Source organism: Triturus cristatus, chromosome 2_1, assembly GCF_964204655.1.
Source record: "Triturus cristatus chromosome 2_1, aTriCri1.1, whole genome shotgun sequence".
In the NCBI taxonomy this organism is placed as follows: domain Eukaryota; kingdom Metazoa; phylum Chordata; class Amphibia; order Caudata; family Salamandridae; genus Triturus; species Triturus cristatus.
The window spans coordinates 497,570,000-497,583,886 of record NC_140581.1 but is presented as its reverse complement, the minus strand read 5'-3'; the positions used below and the strand labels follow the sequence as shown (position 1 = coordinate 497,583,886).

The following is a 13,887-nucleotide window of genomic DNA, read 5'->3' as shown; positions in this document are numbered from 1 at the left end:
AGCATCAAAATTAGATTAATCCAACACCAGTCCTTTTTCTCGTCAATCCTCATCAGTGTAGGTGACCTGCACCTAGTTGCCTCTAGAACTAAAAGCTTTCTATATTTTTTTTAACTCCACACTCTTCCCCCCAACTCCTCGCCATTAGGGCAAGTAAACTAAACTACTCTGACATAATGTACCCTGTGTCCAGTGCCACGTTTTACAATCTTTGATCAAGTCAGTATAGCCTAACTGGGATGTTGGAGGAAAGTAGTATTGGGGCAAGCAAGATTATGGCTCAGAATAGTTGCTGGTACAAATAAGGGAATTGCCACTGTGTCTGTTTTCCTCATTAAAGCCCTCATCAGTGGCTAAAATAAGTTATTCTTAATCTTTAAACCATTTTATACATAATGCTGAATCCCCATTGTGATTCGAACTCCAAGATCCTCCTCACTGTGGGGAATTAGTGTGTATGGTGACCCTGGGATCCCTTAACCTGTAGGTGTTACTAGTACCATTTTACCTGGTGTGGTTCTCTTTTGAGGTATTTTACTCAAATAGCTAACGTGGTTTAAGAGCCTTCTAAAAGTGGATTGAATCCACAGGTCCTGTCACATAAAGCATATATTGAAAATTGGGGTTACAGAACATGACTGGATATATGGCCTGATTTAAATATCAGTTTAAGTAAGTAATGATTTATTGTTTGGTTAATAAAAACCTTTACAATTTCCATTTAAAATAGTATAGCAGCAAAAGTTCATGATTAAACATGGAAAGAGCATATTATAAAACATTAATCGTTAAAAATCGAAAGAACATATCATAAAACATTAGTTCATTGTATAAAAATAATTGGTACAGTAATCGGTAAATTTTTGTCAGATGCCGTGAAGTGGCAGAGTCTGTTGACCATTCTTTGTACACACAGCTTTCCAAGAGGTCTACTGATACTGTCATTTGAGGTAGCTAAAAAGAATTAAGAAAGGGCCATGGATCATGAAGACTAAAAAAAGCCAATATTTGGGCCTCTTTTAGGGGACAACTATACACAATTGTCTGATATTTTGGAAGCATCAACAATGGGGTAATACTGAAGAATGTTCAATGTTCGGATGGTTTAAGAACAGCAACAGTGGTGTAATTCTGATGCGTGTTGTGCTCCAACATCTATCTTCAGAATGGCAGTTGAGCTGAATAAATGATGCTCATTGGCAGGTGGGACTAGCAGAGTCTTTTGGTCGCAGTGATGAGGATTGCTGGCCACTTAATGCAAAAAACACTTTACCTGCCGCTTCCATAAACCGTAGAAAGCGACACAATAACCGTACGTCTCCACCTCCAAGGCATCCCTTCACTGCTTGTCTGCAGGTTCTTATCCCCCCGCTTAGAAAGATGGGCTTCAATAGCTGCCGCCGTTCATCTTGCAGTGCTCTGCAGATGCACAGTAAGTGTAATACACTCTCATCAGCTTCCCCACATAAGAGCATATAGTCTGGACTTCAGATTGTTTTTAGGGGGGGAAAGATGCAGCAGGGATGGTAGAATGCCCATTCGAAAATTAAGGTATTTTTCTTTCTTCCTCCTGTTGAATCCTGCGCCTAGATAGAATTACGGAGAAGACGACATAGCTCTGCACGACAAACCCTCCGTGGGCCCTTTCGGTGAGAGCCGCCTTATCTTCTAGTATGGATAGTTTTTTCACAGTCTTGTTTACAAGTTGTTTAAAACATTGATGGGTCCCTGAGGCCACCTAGAAATCCCTCAAGGACCAAACGGTTTTACTGATTCTATTTGATAAACACATCTAGCCGCAGATACCTTAACTTAGAATATCCCCAGGTGTCAGACTGGATCTGGAAAACGTTTTCCCCAGCAGTAACTCTGCACGCCGGGGGGGCAGCGTCGCCCGGCTCGGTCCTGACGTCGTCCACGGAAGTGACGTCAATGGAGCAATATAAGACCACCACCCCGCCGCCCCCCCCCCCCCCCCCCAACCCCCACCCGGCGTGCTGACGTCAATTTTTCTTCTTTTCCGAGTCCCAACGAGGATCCGGTGTTTAGCGGCTCCTCTGACCTATTTTGGTTCAGGCCTTCACAACGCCTTTGGCGTCTGGAACAGTGTGTCGATGCCTATGGGCTTCAAATTGTGTGCGTCCTGTTTCGCAGCAGATGGCGACGGATCCACACGAGATCTGTATGTGATGCTTGGGCAAACACCACGATTCCGCCAAGTGCGACGCCTGCCAGTGGCTAAAGCCGAAGTCCCTGCGGGAGCATCAGATGAAACTGTTGTCCCGGTCAGAGTCCTCACGGCGCCGGATTCTCTCTCCAGCGGAAAGGTCCAAACGGTGCAGTTCTTCCCCCCACGCTGAGGTCTCTGCTCGGGGCAGATCCCGGAGTTGTTTCCGTGGGCGTCGTTCGCCTGGCTCAGGTAAGCACCAGAAGAAGTCACAGAGGTCGTTGACATCGCACAAGCGTGACATCGGGGCCCGCTGCTCCCGGTCTTCAACGGACGCGAGCCCTCAGGCGTCGACCCCCGCCTATCCACCGTTTCCTGGTGGTGCAGCGACTCGGACCCAGATAGAGGCTTATTCCAGGGCTCTGCAGGCCTTCTTTGGGTTACCCCCTCTCCCTGGCGCGCCTTTGGGCCCCATAGTGGGGGAGGGTCTCAGGTCGGGGTTTTGCCCTCGGCACCGACAGAGTGCCTTGACTCCGATTCTGGGGTTGCTGCGACGTTGGGACATGGCCCGGATGGGCGTCCCACTCTGACGTCTAGCCCTTCTGACGTGTCTTTGCACAGCCCTGCGGGGCTCCCTGCGTCATCGCTGGATGTGGCTGCAGCGCGGAGTTCGACTCCAATTCGACTCCCTTCCTCCCCGCAGGCTCCTGTCTCAGTCGAGTCCAACGCCTCTACGGAGGTCGGCGGTGCCGATCAAACGCCATCCCGACATCAGTCGATGCCGGTTCCGTCCCCGGCTGTTCCTCTGTTGAAGGACGTGACTCCGGTGGGTTCACCGACAACAGGGTTTTTTCCATGCTCCACAGAGCAGGGGCCCATGGGGCACTGGCCGGCTCATTTTTCTGCACCACTGTCGTTGGGTGGATGGATTAACCTGCAACCGTCCCCAACAGATGACTTGCTGTCTCCCCCTCGGATGGCCAAGGAGGCTAGCGTAGACTTTGAGAGGGCAGTTAGTAGGGACACATATCTTACGAATGCAGCCTCTGTCTCCCTGCCTTCGGATCCTTTGTTGGATCTTCTTCACCAGGGCACGGTGGATGTGGAGCCTCTGCTGCCTTTTGGCAGGGCGTTGTATGATGTCCTTCTAGGGACTTGGGCCAGACCCTCATCGGGGGACCCTGTGGCTCGTGCTGTTGCGCATTGCCACCGGCCGGCTCCAGATAACCATGCCTGTTTGTCCCATCATCCAAGGGCTCAAGGACTGGTAGTCCAGGCTGCGCTTCCTTCCTCTCCTCCACCATTGCTCCTCCCCCCTCGGGAGTCTAGGTGGTTGGAGTCATGTGGCCGCAATATTTTTGCATCCACCAGCTCCAGCCTTCGGTCTCTTAACACGACCTGCTTGTTTGCTCGGGCTACTTATGCCCTTTGGGACTCCGTCGAACTACTTCTTCCCTCTTTACCGGAGGGCCCTTGTGCTGACCTGCTCCAGCTTGTTCGGGATGGTCCTGACATGGCGCAGTTTTCCGTCCAATCAGCAATGAACACCACTGACTCCGTTGGTTGAGCTATGGCCAGCTCATTTGCCCTGCGATGGCAGTTTCCCCTAGAATATTCAGGAGGGACTCTTCTTTGATGAGCATGCCGACTCGGCGGTCCGGCGTCTCCTCTCCGGTTTTCCAAGACTGCCTGATTTTCAGTCCCCTATGATGGACTTGTATTTTTGTGTGACGGTGTTGTCACTTTGTTTTTCTTATTTACGTCTCTGAGTTCACATGATTTCTCCCTGGATGGACTGTATGGCTGTTCAGCCAGGTTTTTTCCTTCTGCTGATGCAGCTGAGTCAGCTGTTTATATGGTTCTTTTTGACCTCTGCCTATGAGCTTGTCTCAAGAGGTGACTCTTGTTTTCACACAGACAGACTGTGCGGCTTTCGCCGTCTTGTCCTTTCCTTGTTGCAGCTGGCCAGCACTTTCTGCTTTTCCTTTTGGACCTTTGTCTAGGAGCTCGGCTCAAAGACATCCTCTGTGGTGTATGTTCAGTGGGTATGCTCTGATGATGGCTTACTATCTTGTCCCCTTTTTCTGGGACTCTGTCTCTGGCGGATCCATGGGATCTGGTGCTCAGTTTCGTGTCTTTTTGCAGAAGTTTCAAAACTTTCTTCCATTGTGCACTGCACTTTCTGGGCCTCCCTTTGTCACTCTCTGGTCTAGGGAGGTCTCGCAACATCCTTTGACTGACTTTGGTGCCTTTGCCTCCCCTTGTTCATGCTCCCTTACAGGGCTTCATAGGTCTGGTGCCAGCCGCACTGGCACTGCTGTTCCCACCGTGATTAGTCAATGCTATTGACAGATAAGTTCTCTTGGAACTTGGTGGGTTTCAGTCACAGACCCTCCTCCAATGGGGAATGGCTTTGGTATCTATTCTAAGTTAAGGAATCTGCGGCTAGATGTCTCTTTCAGATGAACGAGTTATTTACCTTCAGTAACGATGTATCTGGTAGAGACATAATCTAACCGCAGATTCCTTAATGCCCACCCATCCTCCCCGCTCTGCGAGGACCTTTCCAGATGGGGTTCTACCACCTCGCCTCCTTACACTTTCTGCTTTTCCTTTTGGACCTTTGTCTAGGAGCTCGGCTCAAAGAGGTGTCCCTTGCTTTTATAGGGATTGCCATGCCCTATGTGGGGTACTTGTTGGCTATTGTGTAGCTGCTGTTCCTGGCACAGGAAGTTTTGACGGCTCCTGCGAAGTCTTCTTTGGCTGCTTCTTTTTTGACGACATCCCCTCTGGTGAGACCCGCAGGGTTGGTGCAGTTCTTTCCTGGGGGTTTTGTGTTGTAGTCTATGGTTTGTCCGTAGCTCTTTCCTATCTCTGTGGCGACACTCTGTGTTACACAGGATATGTTTGCTGTCGCATGGTGCCGGCGGTGTTCCTTCCTCTTCTGTCTTGGCTGCATTCTGCTCTCACTTCTTAGTGTGAGGAAGTGCTTACGTCTTCTCTCATGGCTCAGGCCCTATAGGGCTTTTGCCTATGGGCAGTGGAGTTTCCACCAGCTACATTTCTGCTCCGGCGTGTTCCTTTGTACGCTAGTTCTTTGTGCACTTCCCCGGCAGGGACTTCGGTCCCTTTGCTTCTTACGCGCAGGGGTTCAGGTCCTTCCGCTCCTGACCTCTGCGGATGTTATTTTGCTTCTCTATGGCCTAGTATTTCAGGGCTGTCAATCTTATTCACGGCTCTGTGTTCCGCTCCAGATATTTCACTGGTTGTGAGTTACCAATCACTACTATTCTACAGTGTCTGTATGGGCTACCCTTTTTCTGACTGACCTTCCTCGTGAGGTCGGTGTCCCCGCCTGTCTCGCGGGGGGAGGGAGTGCCCTGATTCCGTCCCCGTCAAGTGGGGATTTTGGCGCTTTTCGGTGTTTTTTACACTGTTGTGTCCTGCTATGCTTCACACCAGTGCCGTTGGTACCTATTGTGTGACTTCCCTTTATCTAGGGTGTGCTTTCATTTTTCCTTCATTTGCTATATATGTACGTCTTTGTCTTGGTATACATATCATGATTTATACACACACTGAGAGAGTATGCATACTGAGTTTCCTTGCCCTAGTATCGTGGGTTTTAACCCTTGACTCTTTCTCTCTCTCACTCTCATATGGAAAAGAGCACTCTGTGTGTTCCCGGCTTTGCCCGCTTCCCTTCTCTACGCCTCTTTGCAGCCGCATGCGTGCTGTTGGTAATCCCATTTCTTGGGCTTTTGTTTAGCTGTGGTGTGGTTCTTACGGTACACTCTGTTTCCTTGTGTGTATCCTATCATCCACATCCCTGTATCTCCTGGTAGTCATGACTCTGTATATCTCTGCATGGCGACATCTGTCCCCTCACATTTTACTTTTTGACATCCTCTGTGGTGTATGTTCAGTGGGTATGCTCTGATGATGGCTTACTATCTTGTCCCCTTTTTCTGGGACTCTGTCTCTGGCGGATCCATGGGATCTGGTGCTCAGTTTCGTGTCTTTTTGCAGAAGTTTCAAAACTTTCTTCCATTGTGCACTGCACTTTCTGGGCCTCCCTTTGTCACTCTCTGGTCTAGGGAGGTCTCGCAACGTCCTTTGACTGACTTTGGTGCCTTTGCCTCCCCTTGTTCATGCTCCCTTACAGGGCTTCATAGGTCTGGTGTCAGCCGCACTGGGACTGCTGTTCCCACCGTGATTAGTCAATGCTATTGACAGATAAGTTCTCTTGGAACTTGGTGGGTTTCAGTCACAGACCCTCCTCCAATGGGGAATGGCTTTGGTATCTATTCTAAGTTAAGGAATCTGCGGCTAGATGTCTCTTTCAGATGAACGAGTTATTTACCTTCAGTAACGATGTATCTGGTAGAGACATAATCTAGCCGCAGATTCCTTAATGCCCACCCATCCTCCCCGCTCTGCGAGGACCTTTCCAGATGGGGTTCTACCACCTCGCCTCCTTACAGGTGGCCTTGGTCTTCCTGAGGGGTGTTCTCGTCACCTACCCCTGGGGCAGGGTGTGTCATTCTATTTTGGCACATTGGCCCTCCACCCATTCTCGTTTTTGGGTGGCTAGGTTCTGTGCTGTTCAATGCTGCTCCACCTGGGTTCCTATAGCGTGGAGAGTCTCATATTTCTTACTCTCCCTCCGCCCTCGTCTGTTTCTCCCCATTTCTTTGGTGTCTCCTTGTCTATGCTGCAGTCGATGGGTTGAGCTTCAGTCCCTTCAAGTGTTGAATACTCTTTCAACCTGGTGTTGTTTCTCATTGTATGATTTCTCATCATTGTAGTTTCAAAGGTTTTTGATCTTTTTGACACACTGTTCCTATACTCTGGCAGTTTTTGTCGTGGCCCCCCGCCCTGGTGTGCAGAGGTACTGCTGGGGAAAAAGTTTTCCGGATCCACTCTGACGTCTGGGGATTTTCTAAGTTAAGGAATCTGCGGCTAGACTATGTCTCTACCAGAAACATCGTTACCAAAGGTAAGTAACTAGTTTGTCAGGTAGCTCATAGCTGGACACTCCTTCTTTGAGTGAATTTCATTCCATAGGTGGGAGTTCAGTGTACCTGCTTCGGCCTTTTTAATCTTATGCCAGCACTTGACGTAGGCTCGTTTGCGGGCGATTTCTTGGCTCTGTAGGCCGAATTCCAGCCTTAATTGGGCTGGCGACATATACTTAGGTAGATTGAAAATCATCCTAGCTGCTCTTGAGACAATTCTGTCTAAAATATCCGCATCTCTTCCCCTCTGGCACTCACTCCCGTAAGTTATGGCTGGAATGAGTTTTGCTTGCCAGACTTGTAGCAGTGGGATACGGCTTGGGCCGGCAGTTTTGTGTTTAATAGATTTTAAAGCAGCTGCAATTGAGTTGCCTCTTCTATTGATCGCTTCTTTTTGTGTGTTAAATGTGCCTCTCTTGTCTAATATCGCTCCCAAATACTTATTTTCTTCAACTACTTCTATTGTTGTGTCAGCCAATTGCCAGCAGAAATTGGAGGATGTCTTTTTTGGATATAATCACATTACCTTTGTTTTATCATAATTGATCATTAGACCGTTGGTGACTGAGTATTTACTAGTTGTATCTAGTAGGTGTTGAAGACCAATGGGGGTTGGCTTATCAGCTCAAGATCATCTGCGTACAGCAGGTTGCAAAGTGGGAGCCCTCCCATCCTTGGTGCATGTGAATTACAAGTGTCCAGTTCAGTCGATAGATCGGCCATATACAAGATGAAGCGCATCAGGGCCAGCACACACCCCAATTTAAACCTCATGGTTGTTGGGATTTTCCTGGACAGGAAGTTTCCAATTCGCAGATTTACTTGGACCCACGTCTTGGTGTGTAGGAGTATTAACTAATTTAAAAGGACAGATGGAATCTTCTTTTCCTCCAGTTTTTGCCAAAGTTTTTTCCTGTTGATTTCATCGAAGGCTGACAAATAGTCAATAAAGCACATAATAAGCGGGTGTTTTGCAGATTTTGCACCATCTGCTAGTAGGGACAGGGCAAGTATATTCGTTGTTGTTCCCATGACTTTGCAAAAACCAGTTTGATTGATGGGGATAATTGATTTTTCTTTTGCCCAGGCGGTGAGGTCATCCAGAAAGAGGCCAGCACAATATTTGGCCTCGATGTCGATTAGAGCTACAATTGCAAAAACAACAGTTGATGGACAGAATGCAGAACAATGTCATACATTCACCCCAGTACAGAGATCTGGGCCTAAATCCATCATTTTATTGCTCACCATGCCGTTCCAGTTTGAACCCAGCCATAAGCAAATCAGTCTTGACCCTGTGCTTCATGGGAGCAGTCCAGCCCGAACTGCCAAACCAGGTCCTCCCTGGACTGGAAACAAGCATCCTAGGACGTGGGTCCCTTGCTCACTTTGCCACTGGATTCAAGATAGCCTGGCTGATGAGGGTTATGAACCCGAAACCGGTCCCAGGATGCTTGTTTCTGGTCCAGGGAAGACATGGCTTGGCAGTTCGGGCTGGACTTGTTCCCATGAGGCACTGGGTCAGACTGATTTGCATATGGCCATGTCTGAACTGGGGTGGTGGAGTGAGCTAAAGAAAGATGATGGATTAAACCCAGATCAGTTGACTGGGGTTGAGTGTTTGATTTGCTCAAACTCTCCGTCCATCATCCCCTTTGGTATCGATTACAGCTACAAGCCTGTAGCTGTTTGCTGTGTTCTTGTCCCCTTTCTTATACATTTGGATATAATGGAACCGCTCCACGAATCCGGGATATTGTCTCCTCCAGAGATTTGTACAAACAGCGATAGTAATAAGGGAGCCCAGTATTCCAGATCTTTTTTTAATAGCATTGGTGGAATCCCGGTAGGGCCCAGTGCACCCTCCAACTTGCCTTTGGCTATCCTGTCCTTGATCTAAAGCGTTGTAAATGAAAGTTGATCATTTACTGATGGGGCCGATGGGTCGGATGGGGTTGCCTCAAAGATGTGGCCAGGGCTCTGCTTCAGTGGTGGATTGAAATGAAGCTGCAGGCCCATGCTTCGTCTGACAGGTGTGAATTAACTCTTTTTGCGTTCGGGTTGTTTAGACTGTTTATTGTTCACCAGAATCTTGTGCTATTGTTTGATTTTGAGTTACACAGCAGTCTAGCCCACAGATTTCCACCTCATTCCCTTTTCGCCTGCCAAATAGCTTTTTTCTTATTTGATTTTAGTTGCGTTAGCTCCTTAAAAATAGTGGGATCTTGACCTGTTTGCCGAAGTCTGCTTAGTGTTTTATTTATTGCATTCTTGAGCTTTCGAAGGTTGGGAATTTTTGAGATAGAAAAGTGGTTCACTAGATGCTTAGACGTTAGAGCTGAATGAACGCTTGCTGTATGTTTTTTTCCGAGTGTTTTGATGAATGATTCCCACCGCGTTATCACATCTGAGCCGAACTCTTCCTGATTTTCCCATAATGACTTTTCTGAAGCCAGCAGTTCTTCTTGGTGGTTGGTTTTGCATTTGATCCTCTTGAAGTTGTCGGTATGTATGGACTCCAGATCCTCAACAGGCTGATCTAATGATGATCTAGATATTCTTATAGAGGTTTCCTGTGGCAGATGATCACTTTGATCTGGAGTACCAATCTGGAAGCCTGCAATCTTGCTAAAAAGTGGTAACGTTACGAAAGTAAAATCTATTAATGTACTTGCAACAGCGCTGTGGAATGTAACCCTTGGGGGCTGATCTCCCTGGAAGCGCCCGTTTAGTGGCACCAAACGTAGATGTTCCGGATCCTTTACAAAATTCCTAGCGAGTACTGATTGTTTTTCTTTTTTTAAACTGTTTTTATTTATAAGAAGGTGCATCGGTACAGATAATTTACATTCAGATTAACATGTCCCCTGAAGAAAACAAGACATTGGCAGCAACACATTACATACAGTGTGTGATAACGACATCCGTTCGCTACCCCCTGGGGCTCCTGTTTATCTATTCACTACATATATGGACCAAAATCGTACATGCCATACTAGAATATTGTATCGGGTTCCTGTATATATCCCCGTGTCATATCGCCGATGGAGGGGACCCAGCGTCAATTGTGAGGAGGGCTATTAGGGCTTGCCTCTCATGCCGTAGTTACAATGTTGGGAAGATGCAAATGTCCCCTCGGTATTTGTTCCATTTCCACCATTTATGATCCCATTTCCTAGGGCATCCCCGGCCCTTGAAGACCGTTTCCTCAGATATCATTGCACGGTCCATGTCTTTTGCCCAGTCTGTAACCTGCGGGCTAGTGTCCTGGCCCCACTTCTGTCCTATATTACGTTTTGCAATCATCCACCCCGTTGCGGCCCACTCCTGCTCCATCTGGGAAAGGTCGGTAGCCTCCCATATGTTAAGGAGGCAGAGTTTGGGAGAGGGACACAAGGGCTTGTCGCAAGTCCTGGCCATTTGGCGTGTCACCTTTTCCCAATAGGTTTGTATGTGCGGACATTCCCATAGGATGTGTGTGAAAGTGCCGACCTGGTAGCAATGTCGAAGACAGAGTGGATCTGGTCGCCTCCTCAGTCAAAACAGTAGCTTAGCATTAAAATATGTCCGGTGAAGTATTTTAAGCTGTATGAGGCGGAGACGCATGGGGATTGCTACCTCTCTGGTAGAGGCGAGAGCGTCTCTCCAGTCTTCATCGTCTATATCTCCCAAATCAGACTCCCAATGCATACGTAATTTATGCATAGGATCAGTGCGATTATTTACCAATTTTTTATACGTTCGGGAGATAGCCTTGTGCTCCATTGGGTCCAATAGCAACTGATCCTCCAATGGAGAAGAGTCAGGGAGAGGGGCTCCCCTTGATAGGGCAGTGGAGATAGCGTGCCTGATTTGGAGATATCTAAATGCCTCTGAGGGCGCAAGGTGGTATTTAGTCTGGAGGTCAGAGAATGTGGCCAGTTTCACCTTCACCCACATGTCCCCCACAGTAGAGATCCCGATAGCGTCCCACTTATCAAACCTGGGGCACTTACTGAGACGACCCAGGATATCCGGTTCCCATAGCGGAGTTGCTTTCGTTAGGCGGTTATGCCATCCCTGTCTTCTTGTAATGCCGTGCCATATTTCAACTGTGCGGGCAGTGGGTCCTGTCAAGTTAAGTCTACGGGGGTTAGTATACAACACCCTATTATAGCCACCTCGTCCCATGAGCCAGTGATCGGTTCGGAAATTGGGATCGCCGTGTGGACCAAACACCCAACTATGAATTGCCATCAGTTGGGATGTCTGGTAGTAAAGACGTATGTTTGGCAACCCTATCCCCCCGTCATACCAACCCATGGTGAGTTTGTTCATAGCGATCCGAGGAGGGCGGTCCTCCCAGAGTAATCCCCGCACCACAGTGTCAATCTGGGCAAAATATGAGTCTAGGATAGGGTAAGGAGCATTTTTGAGTGCATAAAGAAAGCGCGGTAGCGCGAGCATCTTTAACAGGGATGCACGTCCCAAAAGGGTGAGAGGGAGAGAACGCCAATGTCGGGCATCTGATTTGAGATGCTGAAGAGGCTCCAATAGATTCCGTTCTAAAAAAGTATTAATATCTGCGGTTACAAACACTCCCAGATATCGAAAGCCTTGAGTGGCAACCGGTATCTCGTATCCCCTCGGGTTAGGTGGGGGTTCACCCCACAATATGTACATCTGAGATTTGGACCAGTTTATCCGATATCCAGAATGCGCTCCGAATATATGAAATATATGGAGTACCCTCCGCAGCGAACGTGCTGGAAAAGCTAGGTCGAGGAGGATTTAGTCTGCGTATAGGGAAATGCGATCTTCATGATTGTTTGTCCATTTGAGGCCCCGCACTTCTGGGTCTCCCCTGATCCAATCTGCGAGGTGCTTTAAAACTAGGGCAAAAAGGAGCGGGGATAACAGACATCCTAAACTTGTGACCCGGTGGAGAGGGAAAGTGGCAGAGCGATGGTTATTGACAGTGACGTATGCAGTGGGTTGTGTGTATAATAACTTGATCCAGCCAATCAGCTGGGGACCAAATCCTACGCAACTCAACACAGCAAAGAGGAAGTCCCATTCAATGGTATCAAATGCCATGGTGGCATCCAGGGATAACAGGATTGCTTTCTCCTCAATGGTACTGAGTCTACCGGGACCCCATGCACCCGTCGCAGATTTCTGGCTGTATTCCTACCCGGCATAAAGCCGGATTGGTCTGGGTGAATTAAATTGGTGATGTAAGGAGGAGTCGATTAGCCAGGTGCTTGGCGAGGATTTTAGCTTCTGCTGTGAGTAGGGATGTTGGACGGTACGATTTGCATTCTTCCGCGGGTTTGTTGGGCTTGTGTACAACCACTATAGCTGCAGTACGGATATCAGCAGGAAGTAGCCCTGATTGGTAGCATTCGTTACATAGGCTTAAAAGATGGGGTACTAGTTTTGCAGACATGGGCTTAGAGATTTCAATGGGAAGTCCATTAGGGCCCATCGCTTTGCCGGAGCGGACCTCCAGTATGGCTTTTTGAATCTCTGGCACGGTAATGGCTGCCTCTAATGCGTCTCTATCCTGTGGGGGAAAGGAACACCATATTGACTGTGGAAAGGAGGTCAGCCGATAGTTGGGCTTGAGAAGCATCGGGGACCCTATAAACGTCTTCAAAATAAGAGGCAAGTGTATTCGCGATTTCCTGGGGATCGGTAAGGAGCGCATTGTCTGGCCCAGCTATCGCATGGACCCAGCGTGACGCCTGCTCTGTACGATCCAGCCAAACCAGGAGCTTGCCTGTACGCTCGCCCTGTTCATAGATTAGATGCCTGGTATTCAAGGAGCGCATCATGGCTTCCTCCAAAAGGAGCTGTCTATAATCTAACCGTTTGATTTTGAGAGTGTGTTGTACAGTGGGATCAGGGGCCTGTGAGAGGGTTGCTTACAGAGCTAGTATGTCTGTTTCAATTTCAACCACCCGTCGGGAGCGTTCATTACGATTCCCCACCATCAAGGATAGTGCCCTTCCCTTTATTACCGCACCAAACGCCCCCCAGTGCATCACTGCCGAGGTCACCGACCCTACGTTTTCTTCAAAATAATAGTCAGTGTCCTGCAAGAGAGTCTCTCTAATGTGAGGTATTTAAAGCACCCACGGCTGTATCCTGATTGAGCCAGATTGCCTGGCCCGTGAAATGCCAAAAGTCGTTAAAAGATGAGAGTGATCAGAGATTCCACGTGCTAGACAGTGGGCCTCGTTGAAAGTATGTATGTCCTGGGCGTGGGTGAACATGTAATCAATGCGGAATTGACTTCAATGCGCTCCCGATTGAAAGGTGTAGTGTGTGTATGGGGTTCAGCCACCTCCATATGTCCACCATACCCAGGGTGTTGACAAACTCCTGGAGCTGCGAGCCTCGTGACGGGTCCACTCGTGGTGGGAGATGATCCCTAGAGCTGTCCATCGTTAAATTAAAGTCACCTCCCTGTATCACTGTCCCCATGGGTAGTTCCATTAACAACGTCATGTAGTGTCAATTGCTGTAGTCCTGGGGGGTGGGGCATAGACAGAGACTATATTCAGGGTGCGTCCCTCCCAAATGCCCGTAGCGGCTGAATACTTACCTAGAGTGTCAGTCCATGTGTTACGTATAATGTATGGGCAACCTTTTCGGAGAAGAACCCCCACCCCTATCCATCCCGATGAGAACCCCGAATGTACCACCATAGTGTACCCC

At 48.4% G+C, this 13,887-nt stretch overlaps 1 protein-coding gene across 4 annotated transcripts in view; it reads left to right on the top strand.

Annotated features, from left to right (window-relative positions):
* The window catches only part of BDP1 (BDP1 general transcription factor IIIB subunit), a 1,439,438-nt gene that overhangs the window by 1,243,980 nt on the left and 181,571 nt on the right, over positions 1–13,887 (top strand). The gene's annotated exons all lie outside the window — the stretch shown is intronic.